The sequence below is a fragment of the Arachis ipaensis genome, chromosome B8 (genome assembly GCF_059453495.1).
Source record: "Arachis ipaensis isolate K30076 ecotype BB chromosome B8, ASM5945349v1, whole genome shotgun sequence".
Lineage (NCBI taxonomy): Eukaryota > Viridiplantae > Streptophyta > Magnoliopsida > Fabales > Fabaceae > Arachis > Arachis ipaensis.
In genome coordinates this window covers 67826636-67842989 of record NC_142443.1, presented here as the reverse complement: position 1 = coordinate 67842989, position 16354 = coordinate 67826636, and the positions used below count along the sequence as shown (strand labels likewise).

At 38.7% G+C, this 16354-nt stretch overlaps 1 non-coding gene across 1 annotated transcript; it reads left to right on the top strand.

Moving 5' to 3' along the window:
* Positions 1-14837: 14837 nt before the first annotated feature.
* Positions 14838-14945, top strand: LOC148548437 (small nucleolar RNA R71). Its single transcript, XR_015897729.1, has one exon. It is a non-coding gene; the product is annotated as a small nucleolar RNA R71 (small nucleolar RNA).
* Positions 14946-16354: the final 1409 nt, after the last annotated feature.

Below are 16354 nucleotides of genomic sequence, written 5' to 3'. Positions count from 1 at the left end.
AAAGCTATGATTGAAATTAGTTTTGAAAAAGATTTGATTTTTAAAATCACAATTAATGACTTGATTCACAAGAAATCACAAGATATGATCTAGAACTTAAAGTTTGAATCTTTCTTGACAAGCAAGTAACAAACTTGAAATTTTTGAATCAAAACATTAATTGTTATTGTTATTTTCGAAAATTTGATATAAAAATAAGAAAAAGATTTTTGAAAAATATTTTTAGAATTTTCGAAAATAACTAAGAAAAATAGAAAAGATTTGATTTTTGAAAAAGATTTTGAAAAAGATAAGATTTTCAAATTGAAAATTTGATTTGACTCATGAAAACAACTAGATTTTAAAAATTTTTGAAAAAGTCAACTCAAATTTTCGAATTTGATGAGAGATAAAAGGGGGAGATATTTTTTTGATTTTTGAATTTTTATGATGAGAGAGAAAAAATTAAAACATCATTTTCATGTTTTTCTCTTTTCTTTTTGGATCAAAACAAGGAATGCATGCAAGAACACTATGAATGTCAAGATGAACACCAAGAACACTTTGAAGATCATGAAGAACACTATGAATGCATGAATTTTTCGAAAATTTTATGCAAACTTTAAAACATGCAATTGACACCAAACTTGAAGTTGACTCAAGACTTAAACAAGAAACACAAAATATTTTTTATTTTTATGATTTTCTAATTTTTTTGGTTTTTTTTTTTCGAAAATTATATTGAAAAAGAAAAAATAAGGATTCCAAAATTTTTAATATGAATTCCAGGAATCTTGTGTTCTTTAATCTAAAGCTCCAATCTGAGGGTTAGGCATGGCTTACTAGCCAGCCAAGCTTTAGTATGTAACTCAGACATGACACGCCTGACATGCCCTATCCAGAAGAATTAGACATGGCTTTACAGCCAGCCAGGCTTCAACATGCTTCATGAAACACTAGAATTCATTCTTAAAAATTCTGAAGAAAAATATATTTTTGAAAACAAAGGAGAAAATTTTTGAAAAATTTTTGAAAAGAAAACAAAAAGAAAATTACCTAATCTGAGCAACAGGATGAACCGTCAGTTGTCCAAACTCGAACAATCCCCGGCAACGGCGCCAAAAACTTGGTGGACGAAATTGTGATTACACTTTGATTATGTAAAATTCATTGCTCTTTCTTTCCCTGGCAATGGCGCAAACATGATGCCAATACCATGGTTCACAACTTCGCACAACTAACCAGCAAGTGCACTGGGTCGTCCAAGTAATACCTTACGTGAGTAAGGGTCAAATCCCACGGAGATTGTTGGTATGAAGCAAGCTATAGTCACCTTGTAAATCTCAGTCAGGCAGGTGTAAAATAGTAATGGGATTTTCGAAAATAATACTAAAATAAGGATAGAAATACTTATGTAATTCATTGGTTAGAATTTCAGATAAGGGTATAGAGATGCTTTCGTTCCTCTGAACCTCTGCTTTCCTGTTATCTTCATCCAATCAATCTTACTCCTTTCTATGGCTAGCTTTATGTAAGGATGACACCGGTGCCAATGGCTACTTTCGATCTCTCTCGGGAAAATGATCCAAATGCTCTGTCACAGCACGGCTAATCGTCTGGAGGCATCACCTTTGTCGTTGGTTACATCCTATTCCTCCCTGTGAAAATGGTCCGATGCGCTGTTACTGCATGGCTAATCATCTGGAGGTTCTCGATCATACTGGAATAGGATTTACTATCCTTTTGCGTCTGTCACTACGCCCAGCACTCGCGAGTTTGAAGCTCGTCACAGTCATTCAATCCCAGAATCCTACTCGGAATACCACGGACAAGGTTTAGACTTTTCGGATTCTCATGAATGCCGCCATCAATCTAGCTTATACCACGAAGATCCCAATATCTCGGACTCGGTCCCCTGTATTAGTAATCTACGAGATACTCGTTCAATCGAAGGTAGAACGGGAGTGGTTGTCAGGCACGCGTTCATAGGGAATGATAATGATTGTCACGTTCATCACATTCAGGTTGAAGTGCGAATGAATATCTTAGAAGTGGAATAAGTTGAATTGAATAGAAAACAGTAGTACTTTGCATTAATCTTTGAGGAACAGCAGAGCTCCACACCTTAATTTATGGAGTGTAGAAGCTCTACCGTTGAAAATACACAAGTGAAGGTCCAGGCATGGCCGAGACGCCAGCCCTCAAAATGTGATCAATAGATCAAAAGATAATCCAAATATGTCTAATACAATAGGAAAAGGTCCTATTTATAATAAACTAGCTACTAGGGTTTACAGAAGTAAGTAATTGATGCCTAAATCCACTTCCGGGGCCCACTTGGTGTGTGCTTGGGCTGAGCTTGAGTGTTACACGTGTAGAGGTCATTCCTGGAGTTGAACACCAGTTTTGGTGCCAGTTTGGGCGTTGAACTCCACTTTGCAACTTCTTTCTGGCGCTGGACGCCAGAATTGGGCAGAGAGCTGGCGTTGAACGCAAGTTTGCATCGTCTAAACTTGGGCAAAGTATGGACTATTATATATTTCTGGAAAGCCCTGGATGTCTACTTTCCAACGCAATTGGAAGCGCGCCATTTTGAGTTCTGTAGCTCCAGAAAATCCACTTTGAGTGCAGGGAGGTCAGAATCCAACAGCATCAGCAGTCCTTTTTTTACCTCTGAATCTGATTTTTGCTCAAGTCCCTCAATTTCAGCCAGAAAATACCTGAAATCACAGAAAAACACACAAACTCATAGTAAAGTCCAGAAATGTGAATTTAACATAAAAACTAATGAAAACATCCCTAAAAGTAACTAGATTCTACTAAAAATATACTGAAAACAATGCCAAAAAGCGTATAAATTATCTGCTCATCAGTGCGTTGGTTCCCTCTTCGAGCGCGATAAAGTTCACAAAAGTGAACTTGGAGTTCAAACTTTTGAACACTGCTGGTGCACGAAATCACAATCACACTTTTGCAATTCCGCACAACTAACCAGCAAGTGCACTGGGTCATCCAAGTAAAACCTTACGTGAGTAAGGGTCGATCCCATGGAGATTGTCGGCTTGAAGCAAACTATGGTTATCTTGTAATTCTTAGTCAGGATATCGGTAATGATTCTTAGTTTTAATTGTAAAAAGTAAAAGAACATGAAATAAATACTTGTTATGCAGTAATGGAGAACAGGTTTAGGTTTTGGAGATGCTCTGTCTTCTGAATCTCTGCTTTCCTACTGTCTTCTTCTTCACGCACGCAAGGTTCCTTCCACGGCAAGCTGTATGTTGGTCGATCACTGTTGTCAATGGCTACCATCTGTCCTCTCAGTAAAAATGGTCCAAATGCACTGTCACCACACGGCTAATCATCTGTCGGTTCTCACTCATGTTGGAATAGGATCCATTGATCCTTTTTGCGTCTGTCACTACGCCCAGCACTCGGAGTTTGAAGCTCGTCACAGTCATCCCTTTCCAGATCCTACTCGGAATACCACAGACAAAGTTTAGACTTTCCGGATATCAGGAATGGCCGCCAATTGATTCTAGCTTATACCACGAAGACTTCGATCTTTCGGAATGGAGGCTAAGAGATACACACTCAAGCTATTGCAGATAGAACGGAAGTGGTTGTCAAGCACGCGTTCATAGGTGAGAATGATGATGAGTGTCATGGATCATCACATTCATCAGGTTGAAGTGCGAGTGAATATCTTAGAATAGAAACAAGCGTGATTGAATGGAAAACAGTAGTAATTGCATTAATTCATCGAGACACAGCAGAGCTCCTCACCCCCAACCATGGAGTTTAGAGACTCATACCATCAAAGATACAATATGAAACGTGTTAAGTGTCATGAGGTACAAAATGAATCACTAAAAGTGGTTTTTATAATAAACTATTGACCTAGGGTTACAGAAAATGAGTAAGCTAGGATAGTTAGTGTAGATATCCACTTCCGGGGCCCACTTGGTGTGTGCTTGGGCTGAGCATTGAAGCTTTCACATGTAGAGACTTTTCTTGGAGTTAAACGCCAGCTTTTGTGCCAGTTTGGGTCTTTAACTCCAGCTTTTATGCCAGTTCTAGCGTTTTGACGCCAGAATAGGGTAGAAAGTTGGCGTTTAAATGCCAGTTTGTGTCATCAAAACTCGGGAAAAGTATAGACTATTATATATTGCTGGAAAGCCCAGGATGTCTAATTTCCAACACAATTGAGAGCGCGCCAATTGGGCATCTGTAGCTTGAGAAAATCCATTTTGAGTGCACGAGGGTCAGAATCCAACAGCATCTGTAGTCCTTTTTCAGCCTCTGAATCAGATTTTTGCTCAGGTCCCTCAATTTCAGCCAGAAAATACCTAAAATCACAGAAAAATACACAAACTCATAGTAAAGTCCAGAAATGTGATTTTTGAATAAAAACTAATAAAAACATAATAAAAACTAACTAAAATATACTAAAAACATACTAAAAATAATGCCAAAAAGCGTATAAATTATCCACTCATCACAACACCAAACTTAAATTGTTGGTTGTCCCCAAGCAACTAAAAACAAGATAGGATAAAAAGAAGAGAATATACAATAAATTCCGAAAACATCTATGAAAATCAATCTTAATTAGATGAGCAGGGCTCTTAGCTTTTTGCTTCTGAACAGTTTTGGCATCTCACTTTATCCTTTGAAGTTCAGAATGATTGGCATCTATAGGAACTCAGAATTCAGATAGTGTTATTGATTCTCCTAGTACAGTATGTTGATTCTTGAACACAGTTACTTTATGAGTCTTGGCCGTGACCCTAAGCAATTTGTTTTCTAGTATTACCACCGGATACATAAATGCCACAGACACATAACTAGGTGAACCTTTTTAGATTGTGACTCAGCTTTGCTAGAGTCCCCAATTAGAGGTGTCCAGAGCTCTTAAGCACACTCTTTTGCTTTGGACCACGACTTTAACCGCTCAATTTCATGTTTTTCACTTGACACCTTCACGCCACAAGCACATGGTTAGGGACAACTTGATTTAGCCGCTTAGGCCAGGATTTTATTCCTTTAGGCCCTCCTATCCATCAATTCTCAAAGCCTTGGGCCCGTTTTACCCTTGCCTTTTGGTTTAAAGGGCTATTGGCTTTTTTTGCTTGCTTTTTCTTTTTATTTCTTCTTTTTTTTTCGCCATATTTTTTTTCACTGCTTTTTCTTGCTTCAAGAATCAATTTTATGATTTTGCAGATTATCAATAACATTTCTCCTTTTTCATTATTCTTTCAAGAGCCAACAATTTTAACATTCATAAACAACAATATCAAAAATATGCACTGTTCAAGCATTCATTCAGAAAACAAAAGTATTGCCACCACTTCAAAATAATTAAACTATTTTAAAATTCAAAATTCATGTACGTCTTTTTCTTTTTCAGAAAACATTTTTTTCTTTAAGAGAGGTGAAGGATTCATAGGTGGTGCACGAATTGTGAATCACACTTTTCACAATTCGTACCACTAACTAGCAAGTGCACTGGGTCGTCCAAGTAATACCTTACGTGAGTAAGAGTCGAATCCCACGGAGATTGTTGGTTTGAAGCAATCTCTGGTTATCTTGTAAATCTCAGTTAGGAGGTCAATTATAATTATCAGTTGACTTGAAAATGAACAAGGGAACATAAAATAAATACTTGGTATGCAGTAATGGAGAATATGTTGGAGTTTTGGAGATGTTTTGTCTTCTGAATCTCTGTTTTCTCCCTGTCTTCTTCTTCACGCATGCAAGGTTCCTCCTATGGCAAGCTGTGTGTTGGTGGATCACCGTTGTCAATGGCTACCATCTGTCCTCTCAGTGAAAAAGGTCCAGGTGCGCTGTCACCGCACGGCTAATCATCTGTCGGTTCTCGATCATGTCAGAATAGGATCTATTGATCCTTTTGCGTCTGTCACTACGCCCAACACTCGCGAGTTTGAAGCTCGTCACAGTCATTCAATCCCTGAATCCTACTCGGAATACCACAGACAAGGTTTAGACTTTTCGGATTCTCAAGAATGCTGCCAATGGATTCTAGCTTATACCACGAAGATTCTGATTAAGGAATCCAAGAGATATTCATTCAATCGAAAGTAGAACAGAGGTGGTTGTCACGCATGCGTTCATAGGTGGAGAATGGTGATGACTATCACGGATCATCACATCCATCGTATTGAAGTGCGAATGAACATCTTAGATAGAAACAAGCGTGTTTGAATAGAAAACAGAAATAGTTGCATTAATTCATCGAAACACAGCAGAGCTTCTCACCCCCAACACTGGAGTTTAGAGACTCATGCCGTCAAAGAGTACAAAGTTCAGATCTAAAATGTCATGAGTTGCGAAATAAACCTCTAAAAGTTGTTTAAATACTAAACTAGTAACCTAGGTTTACAGAAAATGAACAAACTATGATAGATGGTGCAGAAATCCACTTCTGGGGCCCACTTGGTGTGTGCTGGGGCTGAGACTTAAGCTTCTCACGTGCCTGAGCTGTTTTGGTTATTCAACGCCAGGTTGTAACCTGTTTCTGGCGTTGAACTCCAACTTGTAACTTGTTTCTGGCGCTGGACGCCAGACTGCAACATGGAACTGGTGTTGAACGCCAGTTTACGTCATCTATCCTTGAGCAAAGTATGGACTATTATATATTGCTGGAAAGCCCTGGATGTCTACTTTCCAACACAATTAAGAGCGCGCAATTTAGAGTTTTGTAGCTCCAGAAAATCTACTTTGAGTTCAGGGAGGTCAGAATCCAACAGCATCAGCAGTCCTTTTTCAGCCTGAATAAGATTTTTGCTCAGCTCCCTCAATTTCAGCCAGAAAATACCTGAAATCACAGAAAAACACAAAAACTCGTAGTAAAGTCCAGAAATGTGATTTTTAATTAAAAACTAATAAAAATATACTAAAAACCAACTAAATCATACTAAAAACTAAGTAAAAACAATGCCAAAAAGCGTATAAATTATTCGCTCATCACAACACCAAACTTAAATTGTTGCTTGTCCCCAAGCAACTAAAAACAAAGTAGGATAAAAAGAAGAGAATATACAATGAATTCCAAAAACATCTATGAAGATCAGTGTTAATTAGATGAGCGGGGCTATTAGCTTTTTGCTTCTGAACAGTTTTGGCATCTCACTTTATCCTTTGAAGTTCAGAATGATTGGCATCTATAGGAACTCAGAATTTAGATAGTGTTATTGATTCTCCTAGTTCAGTATGTTGATTCTTGAACACAGCTACTTTATGAGTCTTGGCCGTGGCCCTAAGCACTCTGTTTTCCAGTATTACCATCGGATACATACATGCCACAGACACATAACTGGGTGAACCTTTTCAGATTGTCACTCAGCTTTGCTAAAGTCCCCAATTAGAGGTGTCCAGGGTTCTTAAGCACACTCTGTTTTTTGCTTTGGACCTCGACTTTAACCGCTCAGTCCCAAGTTTTCACTTGACACCTTCACGCCACAAGCACATGGTTAGGGACAGCTTGGTTTAGCCGCTAAGGCTAGGATTTTATTCCTTTAGGCCCTCCTATCCACTGATGCTCAAAGCCTTGGATCCTTTTTATTACCCTTGCCTTTTGGGTTTAAAGAGCTTTTGGCTTTTTCTGCTTGCTTTTTCTTTTTCTTGCTCTCTTTTTTCTTTTTTTTTTTTCGCATTTTTTTTGCAAGCTTTGTTCTTCACTGCTTTTTCTTGCTTTAAGAATCATTTTTATGATTTTTTAGATTATCAAATAACATTTCTCCTTTTTCATCATTCTTTCAAGAGCCAACAATTTTAATATTCATAAACAACAAATTCAAAAGACATATGCACTGTTCAAGCATTCATTCAGAAAACAAAAAGTATTGCCACCACATCATAATAATTAAACTATTTTAAAATTCGAAATTCATGTACTTCTTTTTCTTTTTCAGAAAACAATTTTCATTTAAGAAAGGTGATAGATTCATAGGACATTCATATCTTTAAGACATAGACACTTAGATACTAGTGATCATATAGTAAAGACACAAACATAATTAAACATGAAGCATAGTAAATGAAAAACAGGAAAATAAGAACAAGGAGATTAAGGAATGGGTCCACCTTAATGAAGGTGGCTTCTTCCTCTTCTTGAAGAACCAATGGTGCTCTTGAGCTCCTTGGTATGCGAAATTGTTACTCAGGTTGTGAATTATTGTTCGAAATTGATTCCCTGGCGATGGCACCAAAAACGGATGCACAGAACCATGGTCTAAACATATCTTCACAACTTCGCATAACTGACCAGCAAGTGCACTGGGTCGTCCAAGTAATAAACCTTACGTGAGTAAGGGTCGATCCCACGGAAATTGTTGGTGTGAAGCAAGCTATGGTCACCTTGTAAATCTCAGTCAGGCGGATATAAAATAGTTATGGAGTTTTCGAAATTAATACTAAAATAAGGATAGAAATACTTATGTAAATCATTGGTGAAAATTTCAGATAAGCGTATCGAGATGCATTCATTCCTCTGAACCTCTGCTTTCCTGCTGTCTTCATCCAATCTGTCTTACTCCTTTCTATGGCTGGCTTTATGTAAGGATGTTATCGGTGCCAATGGCTACTTTCAATCCTCTCGGGAAAATGGTCCAAATGCTCTGTCACAGCACGGCTAATCGTCTGGAGGCATCACCCTTGTCGTTGGTTGCATCCTATTCCTCTCTGTGAAAATGGTCCGATGCGCTGTCACTGCATGGCTAATCATCTTGGAGGTTCTCGATCATACTGGAATAGAATTTACTATCCTTTTGCGTCTGTCACTACGCCCAGCACTCGCGAGTTTGGAGTTCGTCACAGTCATTCAATCCCAGAGTCCTACTCGGAATACCACGGACAAGGTTTAGACTTTCCGGACTCTCATGAATGCCGCCATCAATCTAGCTTATACCACGAAGATTCTGATTAAGAGATCTAAGAGATACTCATTCAATCTAATGTAGAACGGAAGTGGTTGTCAGGCACGCGTTCATAGGGAATGATGATGATTTTTACGTTCATCACATTCAGGTTGAAGTGCGAATGAATATCTTAGAAGTGAAATAGGATGAATTGAATAGAAAACAGTAGTACTTTGCATTAATCTTTGAGGAACAGCAGAGCTCCACACCTTAATCTATGGAGTGTAGAAACTCTACCGTTGAAAATACATAAGTAATTTAGGTCCAGGCATGGCCGAATGGCCAGCCCCCAAATGTGATCAATAGATCAAAAGATAATCCAAAGATGTCTAATACAATAGTAAAAGGTCCTATTTATAATAAACTAGCTACTAGGGTTTACAGAAGTAAGTAATTGATGCATAAATCCACTTCCGGGGCCCATTTGGTGTGTGCTTGGGCTGAGCTTGAAGTCTACACGTGGAGAGGTCATTCTTGGAGTTGAACGCCAGCTTTTGTGCCAGTTTGGGCGTTGAACTCCACTTTGCAACTTGTTTCTGGCGCTGGACGCCAGAATTGGGCAGAGAGCTAGCGTTGAACGCCAGTTTGCATCGTCTAAACTTGGGCAAAGTATGGACTATTATATATTGCTGGAAATCCCTGGATGTCTACTTTCCAACGCAATTGGAAGCACACTATTTTGAGTTCTGTAGCTCCAGAAAATCCATTTTAAGTGCAGGGAGGTCAGAATCCAACAGCATCACAGTCCTTCTTCAACCTCTGAATCTGATTTTTGCTCAAGTCCCTCAATTTTAGCCAGAAAATACCTGAAATCACAGAAAAACACACAAACTCATAGTAAAGTCCAGAAATGTAAATTTAACATAAAAACTAATGAAAACATCCCTAAAAGTAACTAGATTCTACTAAAAACATACTAAAAACAATGCCAAAAAGCGTATAAATTATCCGCTCATCACAACACCAAACTTAAATTGTTGCTTGTCCCCAAGCAACTGAAAATCAAATAGGATAAAAAGAAGAGAATATACTATAAATTCCAAACTATCAATGAAACATAGCTCCAATCAGATGAGCGGGACTTGTAGCTTTTTGCCTCTTGAATAGTTTTGGCATCTCACTTTATCCATTAAAGTTCAGAATGATTGGCATCTATAGGAACTCAGAGTTCAGATAGTGTTATTGACTCTCCTAGTTCATTATGATGATTCTTGAACACAGCTTCTTTATGAGTCTTGGCCGTGGCCCTAAGCACTTTGTTTTCCAGTATTACCACCGGATACATAAATGCCACAGACACATAATTGGGTGAACCTTTTCAGATTGTGACTCAGCTTTGCTAAAGTCCCCAATTAGCGGTGTCCAGGGTTCTTAAGCACACTCTTTTTTTTGCTTTGGACCTTGACTTTAACCGCTCAGTCTCAAGTTTTCACTTGACACCTACACACCACAAGCACATGGTTAGGGACAGCTTGGTTTAGCCGCTTAGGCTAAGATTTTTTTCCTTTAGGCCCTCCTATCCACTGATGCTCAAAGACTTGGGATCCTTTTTATTTGCCCTTGCCTTTTGGTTTTAAGGGTTATTGGCTTTTTGCTCTTGCCTCTTGATTTTAAGAGCTTTTGACTTTTTCTTCTTGCTTTTTTTTTTCCTTTCTATATTTTTTTCGCCTATTTTATTTTTCTTTTTTTTTCTGCAAGCTTTGTTCTTTGCTGCTTTTTCTTGCTTCAAGAATCATTTTTATGATTTTTCAGATTATCAAATAACATGTCTCCTAGTCATCATTCTTTCAAGAGCCAACATATTTAACATTCTTAAACAACAACTTCAAAAGACATATGCACTGTTCAAGCATACATTCAGAAAACAAGAAGCATTGTCACCACATCAATATAATTAAACTAAGTTCAAGGATAAATTCAAAACTCATGTACTTCTTGTTCTTTTGAATTAAAACATTTTTCATTTAAGAGAGGTGATGGATTCATAGGACATTCATAACTTTAAGACAAAGTTGCTAACTACTAATGATCATGTAATGAAGACACAAACATAGATAAGCACTTAACATAGAGAAAACGAAAAACAGAAGAAATAAGAACAAGGAATGAATCCACCTTAGTGATGGTGGCGTTTCCTTCTTGAGGAACCAATGTTGTCCTTGAGCTCTTCTATGTCTCTTCCTTGTCTTTGTTGCTCCTCCCTCATTGCTTTTTGATCTTCTCTTATTTCATGAAGGATGATGGAGTGCTCTTGATGTTCCACCTTAGTTGTCCCATGTTGGAACTTAATTCTCCTAGGGAGGTGTTGATTTGCTCCCAATAGTTTTGTGGAGGAAAATGCATATGAGGCATCTCCGGGATCTTATGGTGATGAGCTTCCTACGCCTCTTGAGCTCCATGAATGGGCTCTCTTGCTTGCTCCATCTTTTACTTAGTGATGGGCTTCTCTTCCTCAATGTGAATGTCTCCTTCTATGGAAGCTCCAGCTGAGTAACATAGATGGCAGATAAGATGAGGAAAAGCTAGCCTTGCCCCAGGAGAGGGCTTTTCGGCTATTTTGTAGAGTTCAAGGGAGATGACTTCATGAACCTCTACTTCTTCTCCAATCATGATGCTATGGATCATGATGGCCCGATCCATAGTAACTTCAGATCGGTTGCTAGTGGGGATGATGGAGCGTTGGATGAACTCCAACCATCCTCTAGCCACAGGCTTGAGGTCCAATCTTCTTAGTTGAACTGGCTTGCCTTTGGAGTCAATCTTCCATTGAGCTCCTTCCACACATATGTCCATGAGGACTTGGTCCAACCTTTTATTAAAGTTGACCCTTCTAGTGTAGGGGCGTTCATCTCCTTGCATCATAGGCAAGTTAAACGCCAACCTCACATTTTCCGGACTAAAATCCAAGTATTTCCCCCGAACCATTGTAACATAGTTCTTTGGATCCGGGTTCTTACTTTGATCATGGTTCTTGGTGATCCATGCATTGGCATAGAACTCTTAAACCATTAGGATGCCGACTTGTTGGATGGGATTTGTTAGAACTTCCTAACCTCTTCTTTGAATTTCATGTCGGATCTCCGGATACTCATTTCTTTTGAGTTTGAAAGGGACCTCGGGGATCACCTTCTTCTTGGCCACAACATCATAGAAGTAGTCTTGATGAGCTTTGGAGATGAATCTTTCCATCTCCCATGACTCGGAGGTGGAAGTTTTTGTCTTCCCTTTCCTTTTTCTAGAGGATTCTCCGGTCTTAGGTGCCATCAATGGTAATGGAAAAACAAAAAGCTTATGCTTTTACCACACCAAACTTAGAATATTGCTCGCCCTCGTGCAAGAAAATAAAGAATTAGATGAAGAAGAAGAAGAAAAGATGGAGAAGAGGGGGGAGGTGTGTTTCGGCCAAGAAGAGAAGAGAGGGTTGTGTTGTGTGAAAATGAGGAAGAATGGAAGGCTTTATATAGGGAAGGGAGGGGGGTTAAGGTTCGGCCATATGGGTGGGTTTGGGTGGGAAATTGATTTGAATTTTGAAGGTAGGTGGAGTTTATTGGGTAGGTTTATGGGGAAGAGTGGGTGGATGTGAGTGGTGAAGGGTTAATAGGGAAGAGAGATGGAGGTGATAGGTGAAGGGTTTTGGGGAAGAGTGTTTATTGGGAATAGAGGATGATTGAGAAGAGAGAAGAGAGTGAGTGGAGGTAGGTGGGGATCCTGTGGGGTCCACAGATCCTGAGGTGTTCAAGGATTTACAACCTTGCACCAAATTAGGCATGTAAAATGCCCTTGCACACAACTCTGGGCGTTCAACACCAGGTTGGTGCCCATTTTGGGCGTTCAACGCCCATTTGTTGCCCATTTCTGGCGTTGAACGCCAGAGCCATGCTTGTTCTGGGCGTTCAGTGCCAACTCCTCTCCAGGGTGCAATTCTGGCGTTCAGCGCCCAGATGATGCCCATTTTGGGCGTTCAGCGCCCAGATACTGCCCATTTTGGGCGTTCAGCGCCAGAACCATGCTCTGTTTTGGCGTTGAACGCCAGACAGGTGCTTCCTACATGGTGTAATTTTTCTTCCGCTGTTTTTGATTCTGTTTCTAAATTTTTCGTTTATTTTGTGACTCCACATGATCATGAACCTAAGAAAACATGAAAAACAAAAATAAAATTAGATAAATAAACATTGGGTTGCCTCCCAACAAGCGCTTCTTTAATGTCAATAGCTTGACAGTGGGCTCTCATGGAGCCTCACAGATGTGCAGAGCTTTGTTGAGACCTCCCAACACCAAACTTAGAGTTTGGATATGGGGGTTTGACACCAAACTTAGAGTTTGGTTGTGGCCTCCCAACACCAAACTTAGAGTTTGACTGTGGGGGCTTTGGTTGACTCTGCTTTGAGAGAAGCTTTTTCTGCTTCCTCTCCATGGATGCAGAGAAAGATCCTTGAGTTGTAAACACAAGGTTGTCCTTATTTAATTGAAGGATCAATTCTTCTCTGTCCACATCAATCACAACTCTTGCTGTGGCTAGGAAAGGTCTTCCTAGGATGATGGATTCATCCTCTTCCTTTCCAGTATCCAGGACTATGAAATCAGCAGGGATGTAAAGGCCTTCAACCTTTACTAACACGTCCTCTACTTGTCCATAAACCTGTTTTCTTGAATTGTCTGCCATCTCTAATGAGATTTTAGCAGCTTGCACCCCATAGATTCCCAGTTTCTCTATTACAGAGAGGGGCATGAGGTTTATTCTTGAACCAAGGTCACACAGAGCTTTAAAGATCATGGTGCCTATGGTACAAGGTATTATGAACTTTCCAGGATCCTGTCTCTTCTGAGGCAATGTCAGTTGATCCAGATCACTTAGTTCATTGGTGAACAAGGGAGGTTCATCTTCCCAAGTTTCAATACCAAATAATTTGGCATTTAGCTTCATGATTGCACCAAGGAACTTGGCAGCTTGCTCTTCAGTAACATCCTCATTCTCTTCAGAAGAGGAATACTCATCAGAGCTCATGAATGGCATAAGGAGGTTCAATGGAATCTCTATCGTCTCTAGATGAGTCTCAGATTCCTTAGGTTCCTCAGAGGGAAGCTCCTTATTGATCACTGGACGTCCCAGGAGGTCTTCCTCCTTGGGATTCACATCCTTCTCCTCTCTTGTGGGTTCGGCCATGGTAACTAATTCAATGGCCTTGCACTCTCCTTTTGGATTCTCTTCTGTATTGCTTGGGAGAGTACTAGGAGGGATTTCAGTGATCCTTTTACTCAGCTGGCCCACTTGTGCTTCCAATTTCTAATGGAAGACCTTGTTTCATTCATGAAACTCACAGTGGCCTTAGATAGATCAGAGACTAAATTTGCTAAGCTAGATGGATTCTACTCAGAGTTCTCTGTCTGTTGCTGAGTGGATGATGGAAAAGGCTTGCTATTGCTAAACCTGTTTCTTCCACCATTATTAAAGCCTTGTTGAGGGTTTTGATCCTTCCATGAGAGATTTGGGTGATTTCTCCATGATGGATTGTAGGTGTTTCCATATGGTTCACCCATGTATTTTAACTCTGCTATTGCAGGGTTCTCAGGATCATAAGCTTCTTCCTCAGAAGATGCCTCTTGAGTACTGTTGGATGCAGCTTGCATTCCATTCAGACTCTGAGAAATCATATTGACTTGCTGAGTCAATATTTTATTCTGAGCCAATATGGCATTCAGAGTATCAATTTCAAGAACTCCCTTCTTCATAGGCGTCCCATTACTCACAGGATTCCTCTCAGAAGTGTACATAAACTGGTTATTAGCAACCATGTCAATGAGTTCTTGAGCTTCTGCAGGCATTTTCTTTAGGTGAATGGATCCACCTGCAGAAGTATCCAATGACATCTTTGATAGCTCAGATAAACCATCATAAAATATATCCAGGATGGTCTATTCTGAAAGCATGTCAGAAGGACACTTTTTGGTCAGCTGCTTGTATCTTTCCCAAGCTTCATAGAGGGATTCACCTTCTTTCTGTCTGAAGGTTTGAACATCAGCTCTAAGCTTGCTCAGCTTTTGAGGAGGAAAGAACTTGGCTAAGAAAGCCGTGACCAGCTTATCCCAAGAGTTTAGGCTGTCTTTGGGTTGAGAGTCCAACCATATTCTAGCTCTGTCTCTTACAGCAAAAGGGAAAAGCATGAGCCTGTAGACTTCAGGATCTACTCCATTAGTCTTAACAGTATCACAGATCTGCAAGAATTCAGTTAAGAACTAAAAAGGATCTTCAGATGGAAGTCCATGAAACTTGCAGTTCTGCTGCATCAGAGAAACTAGCTGAGGTTTTAGCTCAAAATTGTTTGCTCAATGGTAGGAATGGAGATGCTTCTTCCATGTAAATTGGAATTAGGTGCAGTAAAGTCACCAAGCATTCTCCTTGCATTATTGTTGTTGGGTTCAGCTGCCATCTCCTTTACTTGTTCGAAATTTTCAATAAGGTTGTCTCTGGATTGTTGTAATTTAGCTTCTCTTAGTTTTCTCTTCAGAGTCCTTTCAGGTTCTGGATCAGCTTCAACAAGAATGCCTTTTTCTTTGTCCCTGCTCATAAGAAAGAGAAGAGAAAAAGAAAAGAAGAGGAATCCTCTATGTCACAGTAAAGAGGTTCCTTATTGTTAGTAGAAGAAGAAAAGGAATAGGGGTGAAGAAGAATGAAGAATCCAAACTTAAAGGTGATGATAGGAGCAGAGATGTGAGATGAAGAGAAGTGTTTGTAGATGAATAAATAAATAGAAGAGGATGAGAGGAGGAGAGAATTTTTGAAAATAATTTTTGAAAAAGAGTTAGTGATTTTCGAAAATAGTTTTTGAAAAAGGTTAGTAGTTTTTCGAAAATTCAAATAAAAAATAAAATAATTAGTCTAATTAAAAAGAAATTTTGAAAAAGAGGGAAGATTTTTTCAAAAATTAGAGAGAGAGAGTTAGTTAGGTGGTTTTGAAAAAGGTAAGAAACAAACAAAAACTTAGTTAGTTAGTTGAAACAAATTTTGAAAACATAAGAAGTTAGGAAGTTAGAAAAGATATTTTGCAATCACTTTTTTGAAAAAGGTAAGATAAGAAGATATTTTTGAAAAGATATGATAGAAATTAGTTTTTAAAAAAGAATTGATTTTTAAAATCTCAATTAATGACTTGATTTACAAGAAATCACAAGATATGATTCTAGAACTTAAAGTTTGAATCTTTCTTAACAAGTAAGTAACAAACTTGAAATTTTTGAATCAAAACATTAATTGATGATGTTATTTTCGAAAATATGATGTAAAATTAAGAAAAAGATTTTTGAAAAATATTTTTGAAATTTTCGAAAATAACTAAAAAAAATTGAAAAAAGATTTGATTTTTGAAAAAGATTTTGAAAAAGATAAGATTTTTTTAAATTGAAAATTTGATTTGACTCATAAAAACAACTAGATTTTAAAA